The sequence below is a fragment of the Belonocnema kinseyi genome, chromosome 7 (assembly GCF_010883055.1).
Source record: "Belonocnema kinseyi isolate 2016_QV_RU_SX_M_011 chromosome 7, B_treatae_v1, whole genome shotgun sequence".
NCBI classification, from domain to species: Eukaryota; Metazoa; Arthropoda; class Insecta; order Hymenoptera; family Cynipidae; genus Belonocnema; species Belonocnema kinseyi.
The window spans coordinates 37,511,765-37,529,454 of NC_046663.1; the positions used below are offsets into that span (position 1 = coordinate 37,511,765).

The following is a 17,690-nucleotide window of genomic DNA, read 5'->3' on the forward strand; positions in this document are numbered from 1 at the left end:
ATGGAGAATTTTCGAAAAGAATGAAAATTCTTGATTTGAACAGGGATTTTTACAAAGAATTTTATTTCTGAGTGGAAATGGCAAATTTTCTTAAGGCAGTATAGTTTAGTCCAATCCGAAATTATGAATGTTCCACATAAAAGTTACTTTGTCGAATAATCGTTGCATTATAAAGGCACGAAAAAGAATTTGATTTTTAAAAGTTCAATTTTCAACACAAAAATGTGAATTTTCTGTAAAAACCATGATAAATTTTTAACCCAAAAAGGCTAATATTTAAAAAAATATATTAATTTTTTACTAGAAAAGATTTTTCAGTCGAGAAAATATATTTTCTATGAAAAAAATACGAATTTTCTACAAGATGGATACATTTAAAAAAAAACAAGGGAATTTCCAACCCAAAAGATTAAATTTTTACAACAACGAAAAAACGATTTAAAAAATTTTCGTTTCAGAAAATAGTTTTCAATTAAAAAAAAAAAACAAAAAGTTTTGCACAAGAAAATTAAATTTTTACATAAATTAATTAATTTAAAAAATTTTAACCAGAAAAAATTGTTTTAAAGACGCCAATCAGAAAGACAACTTAAAAAACTTTATTTAAGAAGATTTATTGTATACCATGTAAGTGAAATTATTAACAAAATACATAAATTTGTAACCTAGTAGCTGAATTTTTAACAAAGAGATACGTTTTCAACCAAAAATGGAAAAGTTATATTTGCTTTTAAAAAAATTAATTTTAAACCAAAAAAGGAGGAACTTTTAACAAAATTCTGAATCGGAACAGGATATTTTCAAGTTTTAACCAATTCTGAGTTGAGATTGGTATTTATCCAAAAGAATCATAATATTTCTTGAAAAAGCGAATTATAAAATTTGAATAAATCCCAAGCTGAAACAGGGAATTTTTTTAAAGAGTGAATTCTGATTTTAAGTTGAAACGGGATATTTTCGAAAAAAATTGAAATTATGAATTGAAACAGGGAATTTTAAAGAAAAATTATAATTCATAGTTGAAACGCAGAAATTTCGAAAAGTAGTAAAATTCCGAATTAGAAAAAGAAATTTGCAATTTTAAACTAATTTTGAGTTGGAACTGGAATTTATTCAGGAGAATAATAAGTTCGAATTCTATTTCTTAGTTGAAATGGAGAATTTTCGAAAAGAATGAAAATTCTTGATTTGAACAGGGATTTTTACAAAGAATTTTATTTCTGAGTGGAAATGGCAAATTTTCTTAAGGCAGTATTCTACTTTGAAACGCTCGAAAAAAGTTATTTTTGTGAAATTTTTTTGACATGAGATTATTGATGATATCGTTGCAGAGGTTGTTAGGCTTAATAAACACACTCTTGAAAGGTAGGAAAAATTTCACAAAAATAACTTCATTTTCGAGCGTTTCAAAGTAGAATACTGTCTTAAAGAATTAAAATTTTGGATTTGAACCTGGAATTTTCAATTTTTAACCGATAATTCTAAGCTGGAATTGGAATTTATTTAGGAGAATATCAATTCTCAATGGACAGTTGAATTTTTCAAAGAAAATTATTATTCTGTGTTGAAACTAGGTATTTTCAAAAAAATGTAAATTATTAATTGGAGCAGGAAATTAAAAAAACAACTAATTCTTACAATTGCTTGAAATGGAGAATTTCCGAAAAGAATTAAAATTTCTGGTTCAAACAGCGAATTTTATCATTTTTAACTAATTCTGAGCTGGAACTATAATTTAGAATTGCATAGAATGGTATAATTTTGAAAATTTTTAAATTTAATGATTGATCTTCAATTTAGAACATGATAGCGTGGATTTATATTTTTGGCATTAAATCTGAGTCTTTAAACTCTAAAATTCATAAAAGTTTGAGATTTTTAATTTGCCATTTTAACTACATTTAATTGAAAATTCATCTGTTGAAAAGTGTTAGTAGTTTCCATTTTATACGTGTAAATTATTCAGCTTATGAATACAAAATTGTTAAATTAAAAAACTTTTAAAATTCAAGAGTTTCGCTTTGAATGTTTTTATTTTCAGTTCACTGTTTATTGCTTCGAATGGAAACATTTTTAGAGTTAGTGTTCGATTTTTCGAATATCACTGTCCGTAAACAATTTTCGCAAACCGGGAAAAAAAACGGGAAATGACCGGGAATTTTTTTCTTTGACTAAACAGCCACCCTGGATATGCCGGGAAAAAACATTGTTATAAAAAATAGTTAATAAAAAAAGCATAATCGATAGTGTCAATGTGGTGAAAGATGCGTAAATACCTTGTAGACTAATCGGCTGGGGTGAAGAGCTTTACATAATGACTTCGTGAAACTCTTCGCATGGGGTGCTTGCTGGAGAGATTGATCAGCGACCTGGGTCGGAGCAGTGTAGCCGAACAAACTTGTTATTAAATAAATACAGCATTTCTAGATTAATCCTAGCATATGTTTGCAAAATTCTAAATTATTTTCCTATCATGTTTGCTCTATGAAGATAAAATACAGCAGTGACCAGCTTCGTATCGAGTTCTTTATCGTGAAGCGTGAATTAGCCAATATAATGACTGGTTTCCTGTATCCAAATTGCATGTTGTTGCTCAGTATCGCACTTAATAAAAGTTAATAATACGTATGATATACTTTATTGCCTAGTTATCATCCGTGCTATCTTACATCTATACGAGAGGTGGAGAAAAATATTTTCTTTATCCAGTTTTCGTTTCCCTTTTTAGATCAGATATTAAATCATTTTTAGTAAAAAATTATAAATGATAGTTTTATGAAATGAATTAATTTTCGACGTGAAGAACATGCAAACTTACTTGTTAAATCATAACTAGAATTATTATTAGTCATTTACTGAATGAATGAGTGCATATATTTTAGACTATAAATTCTTTCCCTATTTACCTTTTTCCCCCTTTTTTAAAAAGTCCTCTTCTTTCGCCTGTTTCTAAGAAACTTACTCTTTTTGATTAAAAGTTTTTTTTGTTTAAAAATTCTACCATAAAAAAGTCTACATTTATATTTTTGATAAAAATTCATCGTCTTTAGTTAAAAATTTAATAATTTTGTTAAAAGTGTATCCTTCTGGTTGAAAATTCATGTTTCGTTGAAACTCCAACTATTATGGTGCAAAACAACTTTTATTTTTTAAAATTTATATTCTGGGTTGAAAGTTTAACTTTTTTGTAAAGAATTCTTCTTTTTGTCTTGAAAATCTAAAAAAATCTCTACTGTAGAAAATTTGTTTTTCAGTGTTAAAAATTGAACTATTTGGTTAAAACATTCTTTCTTTGATTTATATAGGTCAACTGTTTTGACTGAAACTTCATCATTTTATTTTTTTTTAACTTTTTTGTTGAAAATTTATATTTTCGGGTCGAAAGATCAATTTTGTGTGTGTAGAAAATGTGTTTTTTTGTGTTAAAAATTCAACTATTTGTGTGAAAACTCTTTTTAGGCGGTATAATTCTACTGTTTTTGTTGAAACTTCAACTATTTGATGGAAATTAAATTGTTTTAATTGTTAGTTTTAGTTTAAAATTCTACTATTTGATTGAAAATTAGTATTTTTTTACTGGAAAAACAATTATTTGAATGGAAATTAACTGATTTTTTTAGAAAATTTAACTATTTGGTTGAAAGATATTTTTTATTTGAAACTTAACTTTTTTGGTTGTAAATGAGTTTAATTTGAAAATTCATATTTTAGGTTTGAAAGTGTAACTGTTTTGCAGAAAAAACTTGTCGTTTTGGTTTGAAAATTCATTTATTTTGGTAGAAAACTTAACTACTTGGTTGAAAATGATCTTTTTTGTTCAAAGTTTATATTTTTAGGCTAAAGCTCGATTTTTTGTAGAAAATTCTGGTTTTGTGTTAAAATGTCAACTATTTATTTGAAAATTAACTTTCTTTACAAAATTGATATTTTCAGGTTGAAAAATCAATTTTTTGTAAAAAGTGCGACTTTTGTGTTAAAATTTAACCATTTAAAACAAAATTAAATATAATTTGGCTTGAAATCTTATAAATTTAAAGCGTTTTAAATTGAATGCCATTAGATACCTACATTATTTTTATTTCAACAAAACACAGTAGTTAAATTTTTGACCAAAATAGTTCAGTTTTAAATTTAAAAAATGAATTTTTAAGCTAGATGATAAATTTTCTACCAAAAAGACGAATTTTTAATGAAATTAATCAATTTTCAGCCAAGTTAATAAATTTTTGACAAAGTAATTTATTTTTTAACGAAAGAGGTTCTTCTTGGTTTGAAAATTAATTTACTCGGTTAAAAATTCATCTACTTCATAAAAAATTAATCTTTTTTAGTAAAAATTTCTTTGTTAATTGAAAAACCTCCAAAAAATATTTCCTAAAATATAAAATGCGCGAAAAAAAATCTTTGAAACAGAAAATTGCCGAAATATTAAAATTCCCCATTGGGATATTCCCGAGTAATAACAGTAATTTAAAAAAAAATCCTGAATGCAACTTTTTTTTTTAAAGTGCACAGTAGTCTTTTTCTAAATTTTTCCTTTGCAATAAAAATCTTGTTCTTACATTGCTCTTTTGCATTCAGAAATATATTTTTTAAATATTGTTGTTTCAAATTCAATCAATGATTAAAATATTTAATGATTGTGTTTTTAATGAATAAATATGATTGAGCTTTGTTTAATTCTTTAAATTCGATAATTTTCTGGTGCCGAACATTTATAGTGTCGAATATTTCATAATTTGGCAGATCTCTATTGGAAATTTTATTATTACGCATTTTTTAGATTCGAAAATATTATGCATCGTATAAGAATTTTATTATTCAACATTTTTCCAACTCAGGATTTTTATATCTCGGTAATTTTATATTTCGAATATTTTCATTTTCGGGAATTTTATAGTGTCGGGATATTTTTTTTTCTCGCGATTTTGCAGCCGTCCTTTTTTTGATCAAAAATGAAACTGTTTGATTGAAAATTACTAATCAGTTTTGTTTGAGGATTAAAATATTTTCTCCGATATTTGTATTTTTGGTTGAAAGTTGAAATACTTTGTTAAGAACTATTTTTTTTTCGTTAAAGATGCATTATTTTATTTGAAAATTCATCTGATTCTTTGAAAATTTATCTATTTTATTAAAAGCTGTTGTTTTAAATAATGGTTTTAACTGAAAATTTAGGTATTTAATTTTTGGTTTAAAGTTCATCTTTTTTGCTAGGAATTTTATTTATTTGCTTTGGAAATCGTGTATTTTGTTAGAAAATTTCTTTTTTTTTTTAGTTGAAAATTCACCTTATCGTAAAAAAATAATCTTTTTTTTTGAAAATGCAGTATATTTCGACTTTAAATCTTATAAATTGAAATCGTTTTGAACTAAATTTCAAACGGTACCTACATCAATTTTATTTAAAAAATTTATTCTTTTATTTTCATTAAAAAATTATCCTATTTCACCTGTTTTGAAAACATTGTGGGACGTGAAGATTGATATTTACTAATTAAAAATGAATAGTGATAATTCTTTTCATGAATCAGTCTAATAAATAAAGTAAATCGGTTCGAGCCACTGAATTAGAAAATTCTCTACTTATGCATATATATTTTTCGCATTTATTTCTTTTTACGTTGAAAGTCATTTAAAATATTTTCTTTGATGTAATTATAGGAAATCGAGCCAGAGATAATCTTCTACTTTTTGCATGGATTTCCATGCTTCGTTGAACTCTGGTTCAACAGGGCTTGGAAAAACCTATACTCGTGGTACAGCTCTTTGAATCTTTTGACCCGTCTTTCCAATCCCAGCCTTTATACCCTCGTGATATCTCTACTGCTGCTCGAACTGAATGCTCTTTTGATTTTACCAGTGCATTCAAAACCGCCCTCCAGTTTTATTTATATTCAATTAAATATCTACAAATTTTAATTTTTTATTTCAAACCGACAGCGTTCCTCTCAAATGTACATTTTCAGGATGTCTACTGATCCGGAAAACCTGGAAAACCTATAATTTGTATGTAACTGGAAAACCCTGGTGACAGCTGACAATTTTTGGGACGAGAAGCAAATTCGCAATTTTTTAAAATTGTTTTTTTTTTTTTAATTCCGTAAAAACGTGCGCTTTGAGCAAAAAATAAATTCCCTCACCGTTTTTTCGAAACTTAATAATAATTTTTTTAATTAAAGGAATTTAAATAAGATTAAAATAAAATTTAAAATCCTATTTCAGGTCCAATAATTAGATTAATATGCAGAATTCCTGAAAATAAAACCAAGAATCCAACGGCCAAATTTGGATAACCACCATAAAATGTTTGTTTTGAAACTTGAAAACAGATCAAAATTTTCCTAAAAAAGAAGAGAAAAAAATTTCTTCTTTTTGGACAAAAATAAAAAAGAGGAAAGAAAAATGAGAAGGGAATCAACCAAATCCCCTTCCTTCTCTTTTTTATTTCATTTGTTTGATTTATTTTTATTGTTATCGAATCACAAAAAAAGCACTTTTAAAAAAAACCACCAACGTTTCGCCTCTTATACAGCACCCTTATCAAGGCAAAAGAAAAAATCAGATAAAAAAATATTCGAACAGGCAGGAACAGCAACGAAAAGACGATACTTTTTTCCTGACACCCAAAATCAAAATCTAGTTTAGATTCTCGGGTTTCGATTATCAGTTTTTTTTTAATACCGTGGTTTCGCTGTTGTTCCTGCCTAATCGAATATTTTTATTTTATTTATTTTTTATATTTTGCTTTAATAAGGATGCTTTATGATTGCCGGAACGTTAGTGATTATTTCTTACAGGTGTTTGTTTAAATTGTGATTTGATAGTAAAAGACAAAAGAAATAAAAAGCAGAAGGAAGGGGATTTGTTTGGTTGTCTTCTAATTTTTCTTTCCTCTTTTTAATTATTGCCAAAAAAAAGAATTTTTTTCTTTTCTTTTTTAATAAAAATGTTATCTTTTTCAAATATTAATAAGAACATTTTATGTTGGTTGTTCAAATTTGGTGGTTGCATACTTAGTTTTATTTTCAGAAATTCTACGCATTAATATTTTTTAATTATACATTTTTTTATCGATTATGCAACTCATTGGCTAAAAAAAAATTTTCACCTTTTTGCGAAAATAAAAATTGGATTTTTGGTCACCGTCCAAAGTTTTTTCATTAAACGCGTCAAAACGTGAGCTTCCAGCGAAAAATAAATTCCACATCCATTTTCTCGAAACCTGATAATATTTCCCCATCAAACTTTTTTTGTCGATTTAGGAACTCAGTAGCTAAAACGAAATTTTTCACTTTTTTGAAAATTGATAATTGGATTTTTTATCACCGTCCAAAGTTTTATTTTAATCGCGTCTAAATGTGCGCAACGCACGAACAAAAAGTTCCTCCTCCATTTTCTCGAACCCTAATAATATTTTTCAATATAATTTTTTCGTAACGATTCAAGAACTCAATAGCTAAAAAGAAATTTATCACTTTTTGTTTTAAGTTAAAAAAAGGATTTTTTCTCACCGTCCAAAGTTTCATTGTAATCTTTTCCAAACGTGCTCTTCGAACGAAGAAAAATTTCCTGCTCTGTTTTCTCGAAACTTTATAATTATTTTTATTCAAACTTTTTTAATATCGGTTCAGCAACTCAGTAGTTTTAAATGGAATTTCTTTTTGTTTTAATTGAATTTTTTTTTATCACCGTTCAATTTGTTTGAATCACGTCCATATATACGCCTCGAGCGAAAAATAAATTCCCCCTCCGTTGCCCCGAAACTTAATCATATTTTTTAATCAAACGATTTTGTAACGATTCAGCAACTCGTTGGCTAAAAACCAATTTCTCCTTTTTTTAAATTTAAAATTGGATTTTTTATTACCTTTCAATTTTTTTAAATCACACCCAAACGTGCACTTCGAGCGGAATATAAAATCCCCCTCTGTTTTCTCGAAAATTAATAATATTTTTTAATCAAACTATTTTTTGTATCGATGCACCTATTTTGTAGCTAAATAGGATATTATCACTTTTTTAAAATTGAAAATTGGATTTTTAATCACTATTCTAATTTGAGAAAATTTGCCCCTCGAGCAAAAAAAGAATTCCTCCTCTATCTTGTCAATACCTATTGCTATTTTTTAATCAGATATTTTTTCCATCGTTTCAGCAAACCAATAGCTAAAAAGTAAATTCTCTATTTTTTAAGATAAACATCGGATTTTTTCTTAAGAGTATAAATTTAAAAAAAGCGTGCTCCTCGAACAAAAAAAAAATTCTCCCTAAATTGTGTCGAAACCGAATAACAATTTCACATTTTAAAACTTTTTAAATGTTGCAACTATTTCTATATTGTGTTGAGAAAGATTACTCTAATGCTACTATTTATTCAAATTGCTGCAAAACAAAAAGCCCAATTTCAAAATGTTCAGTTTTCAAACATTTTGAAAAATTTAAGAGCATTTAAAAGCATTTGCAGTATATATTTGAAAAGATTTTAAGGGGTTTGAGAGAACTTAAAAGATTTCAAGGAATTTACAAAGATTGAAAGTTACTTCTAAGGACTTCAAGCGATTTTTGTGGTCTCAGGATTTCCAAGATTAAAAATTTAGATCAAAATTGACGACAATCAAATTTCGTTAAAAATTTAAATTGTTTTCTAGGACGTATACTCCACAAGGGAAAAGAAGTATTTTTAAAATAACTGAAACTTTGGTTTGTAAATAGTTTGTTCCTAAACTTTAAGCATGGTCGTGCGGTCTGTGAGACCGCACCATCGTTCTGATATGTGGGTTCCTCCCCGTCGGACCTTTTTCGAGGCTTTTGTGTTATTGGTGAATAATATCAATTAAAAGTCATACGCGATCCGTGAGACCGCACGACTACGATTGGGTGCATGGCCGTGCGGTCTCCCAAACCGCGCCATACCTCTGATATGTGGGTCCCTCCCCCCACGTGTGTGCAAAATTACTAGAAATAAAAGTTTATAAAATGTAATAATATTAACAAAAACTTCTTGATTAATGTAATTAGTTATAAAATATACAGTGCTCTGTAAAACCTCATATCCATGTTAGTGAAGAAATAAAATCCTTTTTACACTTTCAAAATCTCTTTTACTTAAAAAGTGTTAAGAATCTTTCCCATTGTTCTCATTTTTGAGAACAATGGACCCTAAAATTTCGCTTTCTTTTTCACGCAATAGAAAAGACAGTAGAGTATGATAACGGCAATAAACCTCAAGTTACATAATTGCATAATTGCCACTTGACTGTAGTCAATTAGTTGCGGCGATTCCAAGAAGCCACAACAGTCGCAAGATCTAATAAACGAATTAATTGGAGTATGCTGCAACTCTGCTCAATTTATTTTCTCATTTTTTATATTTTTCTCGCCTCTGAATTTATAAAAAAACTTGCAGAATTACCAGACTTCACACTCTCCCCTATTCTCCCCTTTACCCCGTTTTCACGTTCTTTCGCTTAAATTGGAATTAAATTGATAAAAACCAATTGGAAAATAAAAGCATTTTACTACATTTAATCATTTTATGACTGTAAAGCTCTCCGCCTGGGGTGATTGCTATATATTACTTACTTACCCGTAGCATATAAATGATCTTTTTTTATTGAAAATTGAAGTATTTTATAGAAATTCTTCTTTCTCATTTGAAAATTCAACAATGTGATTTAATTCTTGCTCTTTTAGGTCTGACAAATCTTTCTTGATACAAAATTTAACTCTTGGTAGACATTTTATTTCTTTTAATAAAAATGCTACTCTTTGGTGAAAAATTGAACTGTTTTGTTAAATATTTCTTGTCTTGGATAGAAAATCCGCCCTGATGCTAGAAAATTTCACCCTTTGGTTGAAAATGAAATTTTTGTTTGAAAATTTAAGTATTTTGTGGAAAAATTATCTTTTTTTATATTTCATAACGCAATTAAAAATGTAAATATCTGATTAAAAATATTAAACAATAAAAATTGTTATTAAAAATGAATCTGTTTTTGATTTAAAATTAGTACATTTTTTGGTCTCACCTTTTGGTACAAAAATCATATTTTTTCATTGAAAGTTAATTCCTTTTAATTGAAAAGTCGACTATAATATTTTTGAATCAGAATTTATCGCACTTTGTTACAAGTTTAATTTTTTTTATTTGTACTATTTTTTTCAAAGGTTATGTTCTTTGTTTGAAAAATTTAACTACTTAATTAAAATTTGAGCTACTTTCTGAAAAATAAATTTTTTTGGTAAATGTTTCATTTCGTTTATTGAAAATTAATTTTTTTATTACAGTTTATATTTTCAGGTTGAAAATTTAACTGCTTAGTTGAAAATTTGCCTTTTAAGCTTAAAAATTTCACTACTTGGTTGACATTTTTTTCCTTTGTTGACTGAAAAATATTTCTGATTTTGCAAATTTATCTTTTTTGTTTAAAAATTGATTTATTTTGTTAAACGTTTCATCTTTTTTAGCTAAAAAGTTAACTGGCTGTGTGAAAATTAAACGGCTATGGTTGGGTATTCAAATGTTTTTTTTTCAAATTCTTCCATTTTGTTGAAAATTAACTTTTTGGGTATAGGTAATATTTTCGGCTTAAAAATTAAAATGTTTCATTAAAAATTCGTCTTTTTGGCTTGAAATTTCAACAATTTGGTTGAATTTTTTTCTTTCTTGACTAAAAAATATTTCTTGCTCGAAAATTCACATCTTTTGTGCTAAATTAGTATTTTTGGATTGAAAATTTGAAAATTCATCTCTTTTGGTAGAAGATTCAAACACTTTGTTGAAAATTAAATATTTTTAGACTTAAAATCTCAAGAATATGGTGCCCACATTAATTTTATTTAAAAAAATGAATTCTCCTATTAATCCCTATTTTCCTTTTTTTGAGAACTTTAAAAAAAAAATTAATAATTTTTTATAATAATAAACATACGTAGCAAAGGGATCAATTTTCTAGCTCATGTATTTTGAATATCCCTTCTCTGAAATCGTGTAAATTCAATTTAACAGGTGACTGATTTTTTCACTCGAGAAAAACTCCCAAGTTTCATTGGTGAAAAGTTATAGCGAACTTCACAATTCTTTGGCAAGAGAGGAAATATCTTTTTTCACTCAATTTAAGAGAAAAGAAGCAGTTTATTGCTTAAGAAAAAGTGAGAAGATTTTGAAAATGAAGTTTATTTAAAATAACAATTTTTCTGTTTAAATTAGCCACTATTAAATTATTAGTTATGAATTCATTTTCTTTCTTTGAAAATTCAATTACCGTGGTTAAAGGTTAAACCCCTTTGTTAAAAAATAATTTTTCTGTTGATGATTTATATTTTAGTTGAAAGACATATCCCCTTGATTAAAAATTCTTCTTTCTGTTTGGTAGAAAATTAATTTCTTAAACTGAAAATTTAATGATTCCAATTGAAGATTCATCATTTTTGTTCAAAATTCATATCGTTGACTGAAAAACTCTTTTTTGTCATTAAAAATTAATACTTTAACCAGAAATATAACTAGTCCATTTTTTGTTGAAATAGATTTTTTAAACTATAGACTCAGCTGCTTGGGGAAAATTTGAATCACTCTGTTGTAAATTAATTTTTTGGTTTAAAATTCATCTCTCTGGTTGATATATTTTTTTAGAACATTCGTTTTTTCTTTAATTTCAAATACATTTTTTAACCAAAAACGAGAACTTTTAAGAAATTAGTTAAACTTTCAACCAAGGAGTTGAATTTTCAACATGAAAACATGATTTTTAACAAAAAATTTAATAGTTGATATTTAAAAAAATATCTTAATAGAAAATATTAAATGGTTGGAGATGATCAAAAAAATAATTTTTAACGAAATACTTGAACCCCTAACTAAAGCAGATTAATTTTCAACCGAACAGTTTACTTTTTACCTCGAAAAAAATGTTTTTCTACCAAAAAGACCAATTTTAAACAAAATACATACATTTTCAGCCAAGTCGTTAAATTTTCTACAAAATTGTTGAATTTTTGACTCAAAAATAATAATTTTCCACTTACTAATTGAATTTTCATTAAAAAAGTTAATGTTTAACCAATCAGCAGAATCAAAATCTTTTAACAAAAAATGAAAACGTATATTTAAGTAAAATTATGAATAATTACCCAAAAAAGAAAATTTCTAAGAATGTAGTTCAACTTTCAATCAAGAATATTAATTATCTAAAAAGATTCATTTTTAACTTCAAGTGTAATAGTTATTGATATTTCAATAAAAAAATATTTTAATATAAGATAAAAGCAATTGAATTTAAAAAAATTACAAATAATTTATTGTCAATTATAATCAAAAATTTTTTATTTTTTACCAAATTTGTAATAAAAAATAATATATTTTTTTTATTGCTTTTTTATTAATTTAAGTAGAATAATGAGAAAAAGAGGAAAATAAGAGAAAGACTATGAATCCTGCGATATATAATTGGGAATTTTAATTATTTATAGACTGAATAATAACATTTTAAGTAAACAACAAATTTCATTTTCAATACTGTTGAAAGATTATGTTAGAAAATGGGAAGGGCGACGGAAAAATCTCGAAAATCAAAATTCCCGAAATTGTAAAATTCTCGAATTGTAAAATTTCCGAATAATAAAGTTCCCGAATTTTAAAAATCTTCAGTAATAAAATTCCTGTATTTTAAAATTGTTGAATAATAATATTCCCGAATTTAAAAATTTTAAAATAATAAAATTTCCAACTAATACCATTTCCGAAAAGTTTATAATATAACGGAATTTGAAAAATTCAGAATAATAAAATTCCCGACAGAAAATTGGCGACTCACAAAATTTCCGAACCAGAACGTTCCCGAATTATAAAATTCCGGAATATAAACAAATAAAAAAATCTTATGCCGAATTGGAAAATTCCCAACAATTTATATTATTACCAAACTTGAAAATAGCTGAATAATGAAGTTTCTGTATTTAAATAATTTAAATTTCTAATAAATATCATATATTTATTAAAAGTACAATAATCAAGTATTTTTATAGACAAAATTATTTTCAACTTTTAAAGTCTCTAAAATTATTTGGAAATTTTCCAACTCAAATTTTTGACACTATTTTTTATTTTTAAGTGTGTCCAAGGCCTGTGCTTCACTAATTCTATTTTAAATCAATTATTTTTATTATATTCATGATAATTCCAAATTGATTACATAAACTTATGATGTAAAATAAGATGTCCGCTTTTCAACTTCATAATTCAGCGAATAAACTCGATTTCTCTGCGACAAAAATAAGTATGAGGAAAGGAAGTTTGCTAGGACAGCAAACGATTAGATGCGTTAATATATGGCCTGCAGAAAAGCGTTGCATGGCGGCAAAATTCACTTCAAGTCAGCCAATTTATTATTCTAGCAACAAGTCGTTTCGCTGCAATTGAAAGAACAATTGCCAAAAGAGTAAATAAATCTTCTGAAATTAAATTTGCTACGAGTGATTGAAAGCCCAAGAAAAATTCACCTTCTCCCGAACTTTTGGCACTCATGCTTGGTCAGGAAATAACATTCATTCGTTCTTGTAGAAATAAATTTCGAACAAAATAGTTTTATCTTCAACCAAATAGATTTAATAAGATAGTTTAAGTTTTAAAGAAGTATTTTAATTTTCAAACAAAAATAAAATGAATTGCTAAACAAATAGTGAAATTCAAACCAAAAAATCAATATAAATTTTTCAGGAAAGCGAAAAAGCATTCTGTTTCAATCTAAAATGCCATTTCATAGTAAATCCAAAGTCCACTCCCGAGCGGAAGTGTTGCTCAATTAAGGCCAGAAAAGATTGATCAGAAATATAAATCGAGTTTTGAGGAAATAAATTTAGAAGTTGACAATCTCAAAGTTACATTGGCCACAATATGGAAATGGCTCGGCTGCGGATTGCGATAAAGAATTTACCTAATCTTCAGTTTAAATGAAAAATAAAAAACTACTACGGAGATATTTAGTTTAGTCTCTGAGCCCCAGAATTCTAACGTTACCATTTCACATATTTAGAAAACCGGTTTTTGGTGACGATCGAAAATCGAATTTTCAATTTTTCAAAACATACAAACTTTTTTCTTAGATATAGGGAAGTTTAATAAGAATCACAAATTTTTTATCCAAAATATATTACTGCGCTAAAATACTGCGCTAAAATACTACGCTAAAATTTTAAATAAATTGAGGGTACATTTTTTTATTATTATTCAAAACAATAGGAATTCGAACAAATTTTTTTTTATCACGACGTGTATTTCGTTTTTTTAAAATGGTTTAGATAATAAACACATTTTGGGGAAAATGTTCGTGTCCAGTTCTGTAATGCCACCTTTCATTGTAGTTAATAGTAATGCATAAATAATTAACTTTTCTAGTAAATTGTTGAATTTTTAAGCAAAAAGGACCAATTTTCTACAAAGCAGTTGAAAATAAAATAGTGGCCCCTTTAATTAAAATGATGAATCTTCAATAAAAGCAATGAAAAAAATTAATTTTTTATTCTCAATAATTAATCTCTTAACCACACAATAATAATTTTAAACTGAAATTTTATTTTTGAAGCTAAATATGACTTAAGAAAAAAGTTAATTATCTATTAAATACTTACATTTTTAAATCAATAGTTTAATTCTTATCTAAATATATGAATCTTTTACCATAATAGTTGAATTCACAACCGAAGATATGAGTATTCTACCAAATTGTTTAATTTCCAAGCTAAATATTATTTCTGAAACATTAATTTCATATGAAATAGTTAAATTTTCGAATAAATAGTTTAATTTTTAAGTAAATAAATGAATTTTCCACCAGAATAGTTGAACTTAACACAAAAATCTTAATTTTGTTAATTGCCAACCAAATAGTTTAGTTTCTACCAAATTGTTGTATTTTCAAGCTAAAAAGGCAAATTTTCTATCTCGCATTAAATTTTCCATCCAAAAATATAAAATTTATACAAAAAAGGTAATTCATTACTAAATAGCTAAAATGTCAAAAAAATGCTGAATCATTAAAAAACAGAACAAAATAGAATTTTGCAAAAAGTAGTTCAGCTTTAAGCCAAATAGCTTGTTTTTTAAACAAGAAAATTAAAACCCCAACAAAACTAGTAATAATTCATTAGTCAACCCAAAAAGATTTGAATTAAAAATAAAAAACTGTTGAATTCTATCAACAACATATGAATTCTGAACAAAATAGCTAAATCGTCAACCAAAACGGGTTAATTTTCAACCAAACAGTTACATTTTTAATAAAAAACGTCTACATTTTTTACAAAAAAAAATACAGATTGATTTTTAATCAAACAGTTATATTTTTAATAAAAAATTTCCACCAAAAAGACAAATTTTGAACAAAATAGACTGATTTTGAACTAAATACTAGATTTTTTAACTCTACAACATTGATTTTTAACCAGAAATGGAATATACATTTGCAGTTCAAAAAAAATTCTTAACAACAGCAAAAATTTCGATACAACATTTAAATTTTCAACTAAAAAAATGAATTTTCAACTAATATGATGAACCTTAAAAAATTTTCAACTAAATATTTCAAAGTTGAACCAGGAAGTTGATCTTTTAAACAAAAAACAAACAAGATATATTTTCAACTTAAAATGGAATATTTAAATTTTCTTTGCCAAAATAGTTGCATTTTCAAAACAACAAATAATTTGCAAACCTGATAGTATAATTTTTAACCACACGACATGATTCCAGAGCAAAAACCATATTTTTGGGTTGAAAACTCAACTAGTTTTTAGATAATTAGTTGTTTTTTTTAATTAAAAAATGTTGTAGAAAATTCGTGATTTTTGTTGGAAAATTAATCTTTTTAGACGAAAATTCATCTTTTTGGTTGAAAATTTATCTTTGTAGGCGGATGAATTTGGTTAAAAAAATAAGTATTTTCAGGGTGGCTATCCAAGAAATATTTCCTGTTCCAATTCTAGCTCGGAATTTTGTTAAGTTTGAAAATTTCCGCATCCAAGTCACAATTATTATTATTCCGAAGAAATTCTAGTTCCAACTACAAATTTTTAAAAAATTAAAAGTTCCCTATTCAAATTAAAAGCTAAATTATTTTAATTTTAAATAGTTTAAAAATCCTTAATATGTTTCGAAATTTTATTTCAAAATCTTAAAACATCCACATGCTTTTTAACATTTCTTTTAATACTGCTAAATTAAAGAAATTTTCTTAAAATCTTCCATATTCATTTTTGAAAATTTTGTAAATCGTTATGAATAAAACAAAATAATTTTCAATTTTCCTAGGAAACGTTTTTTTGTTCCTTTGAAGCCTGTAAAAATTCTTAGAAAGCGTATCATTTTTTTCTTCAAAATCTATAACTAAATCACGTAGACACTTCGAGTCAATTATTTGAAACCATTCCAAATTTTCTAAATATTGCTACAAATAACTCGAATTTTTTCTAAGAATAATAGGTGGTCAATATCGTTATTTATACATTATAATTCGATTATCTGACTTATAAATTAGATTTGGTTAAATAGAATAATTAAAATGATAACGTTCAAAGTTTGTTATTTTCTTTAGTTTTAAATACTTAATTTATAATTGCTGATTTTAAATCAACATTCAGATATTTCTAAATATTAGGTAACTGTTCTTTTTCTTAATTGAAAAATTTCAAATTGCATGGTTAAAAATGGAATATTTTAGAGTGAAATATTTGAAAATTTTGAAGTTATATTAAAAATAAAAATAGATTATAAATTTCCAATAGGGTTAAAATCTGTACATTCTATATTTGTGAACTGATTCCGAATCGTCTTGTAGAATCAATTATTATTGACTTTTCAAACCTGAAATTTGAATTAAATTTAAAGAATCATTAATTAAATAATATTTGCAGTTGATAAACTGAAAGTGCTTTTTATTTTAAAAACTCAATGCTAAACGCTTCTAATTTTTAGTTGTTTATGTCTTTAAAACTGCATTTTATTATTCTTTAAATTGAAAGGTATGCTTAAAAATTAGAAATCTAAAATAGAAAATTTGTATACTGAAAGATTTTTGAATTACTGATTCTAAACTGAATGGTATCATGATTGAAAAAGATCACAATTTAACTAATTATTTTAAAAAATGTTAAAAATCAAAGTTGGAAGGATATATTTTTTTTAAACTAGTAAAATTCCTGGTCAAAAACAAAATCACGGTAATTTTCTGTTTTTTTTTCCTGTCATTTCCCGGGTTCCCTGTCAGCGGCCACCCTGTATTTTGTAAAAAATTAAAGTATTTGTTGACAAAGTAATAATTTTCGGTCGAGAATTTGACTGTTTTATTGAATTTTCGTGTATTTGTACAGAAAAGTCATCCTTTCGCATAAAAAATTAATCTTTTTTGTAAAAAATTCAACTGTTAAATAAAAAATGTAATTATTCGGTTGTAAATGCATCTATTTTTAGTTGAAATTGAATCTTTTTAGGAAATAAAGTGAGGGGATTTAGGGGAAGTGATGGGGAAATGAAAAAATTAAAGTAACAGAATGAGGGGATAGGGGAAATGAGGGATGTGGAGGTAAGAGGAAGTGATCATCGTGGAAGTGGGATAGTGAGGGGAAGTAAGGATTTGGAAGAAAGAGAAAATAATGGTTAATTAGTTTTTGGGAATTAAGAAAAGTGATAGGAA

General features: G+C 26.0%; 1 protein-coding gene and 1 long non-coding RNA gene across 6 annotated transcripts in view; one reads left to right on the forward strand and one right to left on the reverse strand.

Annotated features, from left to right (window-relative positions):
• The window catches only part of LOC117175916, a 77,434-nt gene extending 75,065 nt beyond the window's left edge, over positions 1-2,369 (reverse strand). The window contains exon 1 of the long non-coding RNA XR_004467551.1: positions 2,277-2,369. This is a non-coding gene — a long non-coding RNA (uncharacterized LOC117175916). The remainder of the gene's footprint in view (positions 1-2,276) is intronic.
• Positions 1-17,690, forward strand: part of LOC117175914 (growth factor receptor-bound protein 14-like) — a 1,501,030-nt gene that overhangs the window by 844,278 nt on the left and 639,062 nt on the right. The gene's annotated exons all lie outside the window — the stretch shown is intronic.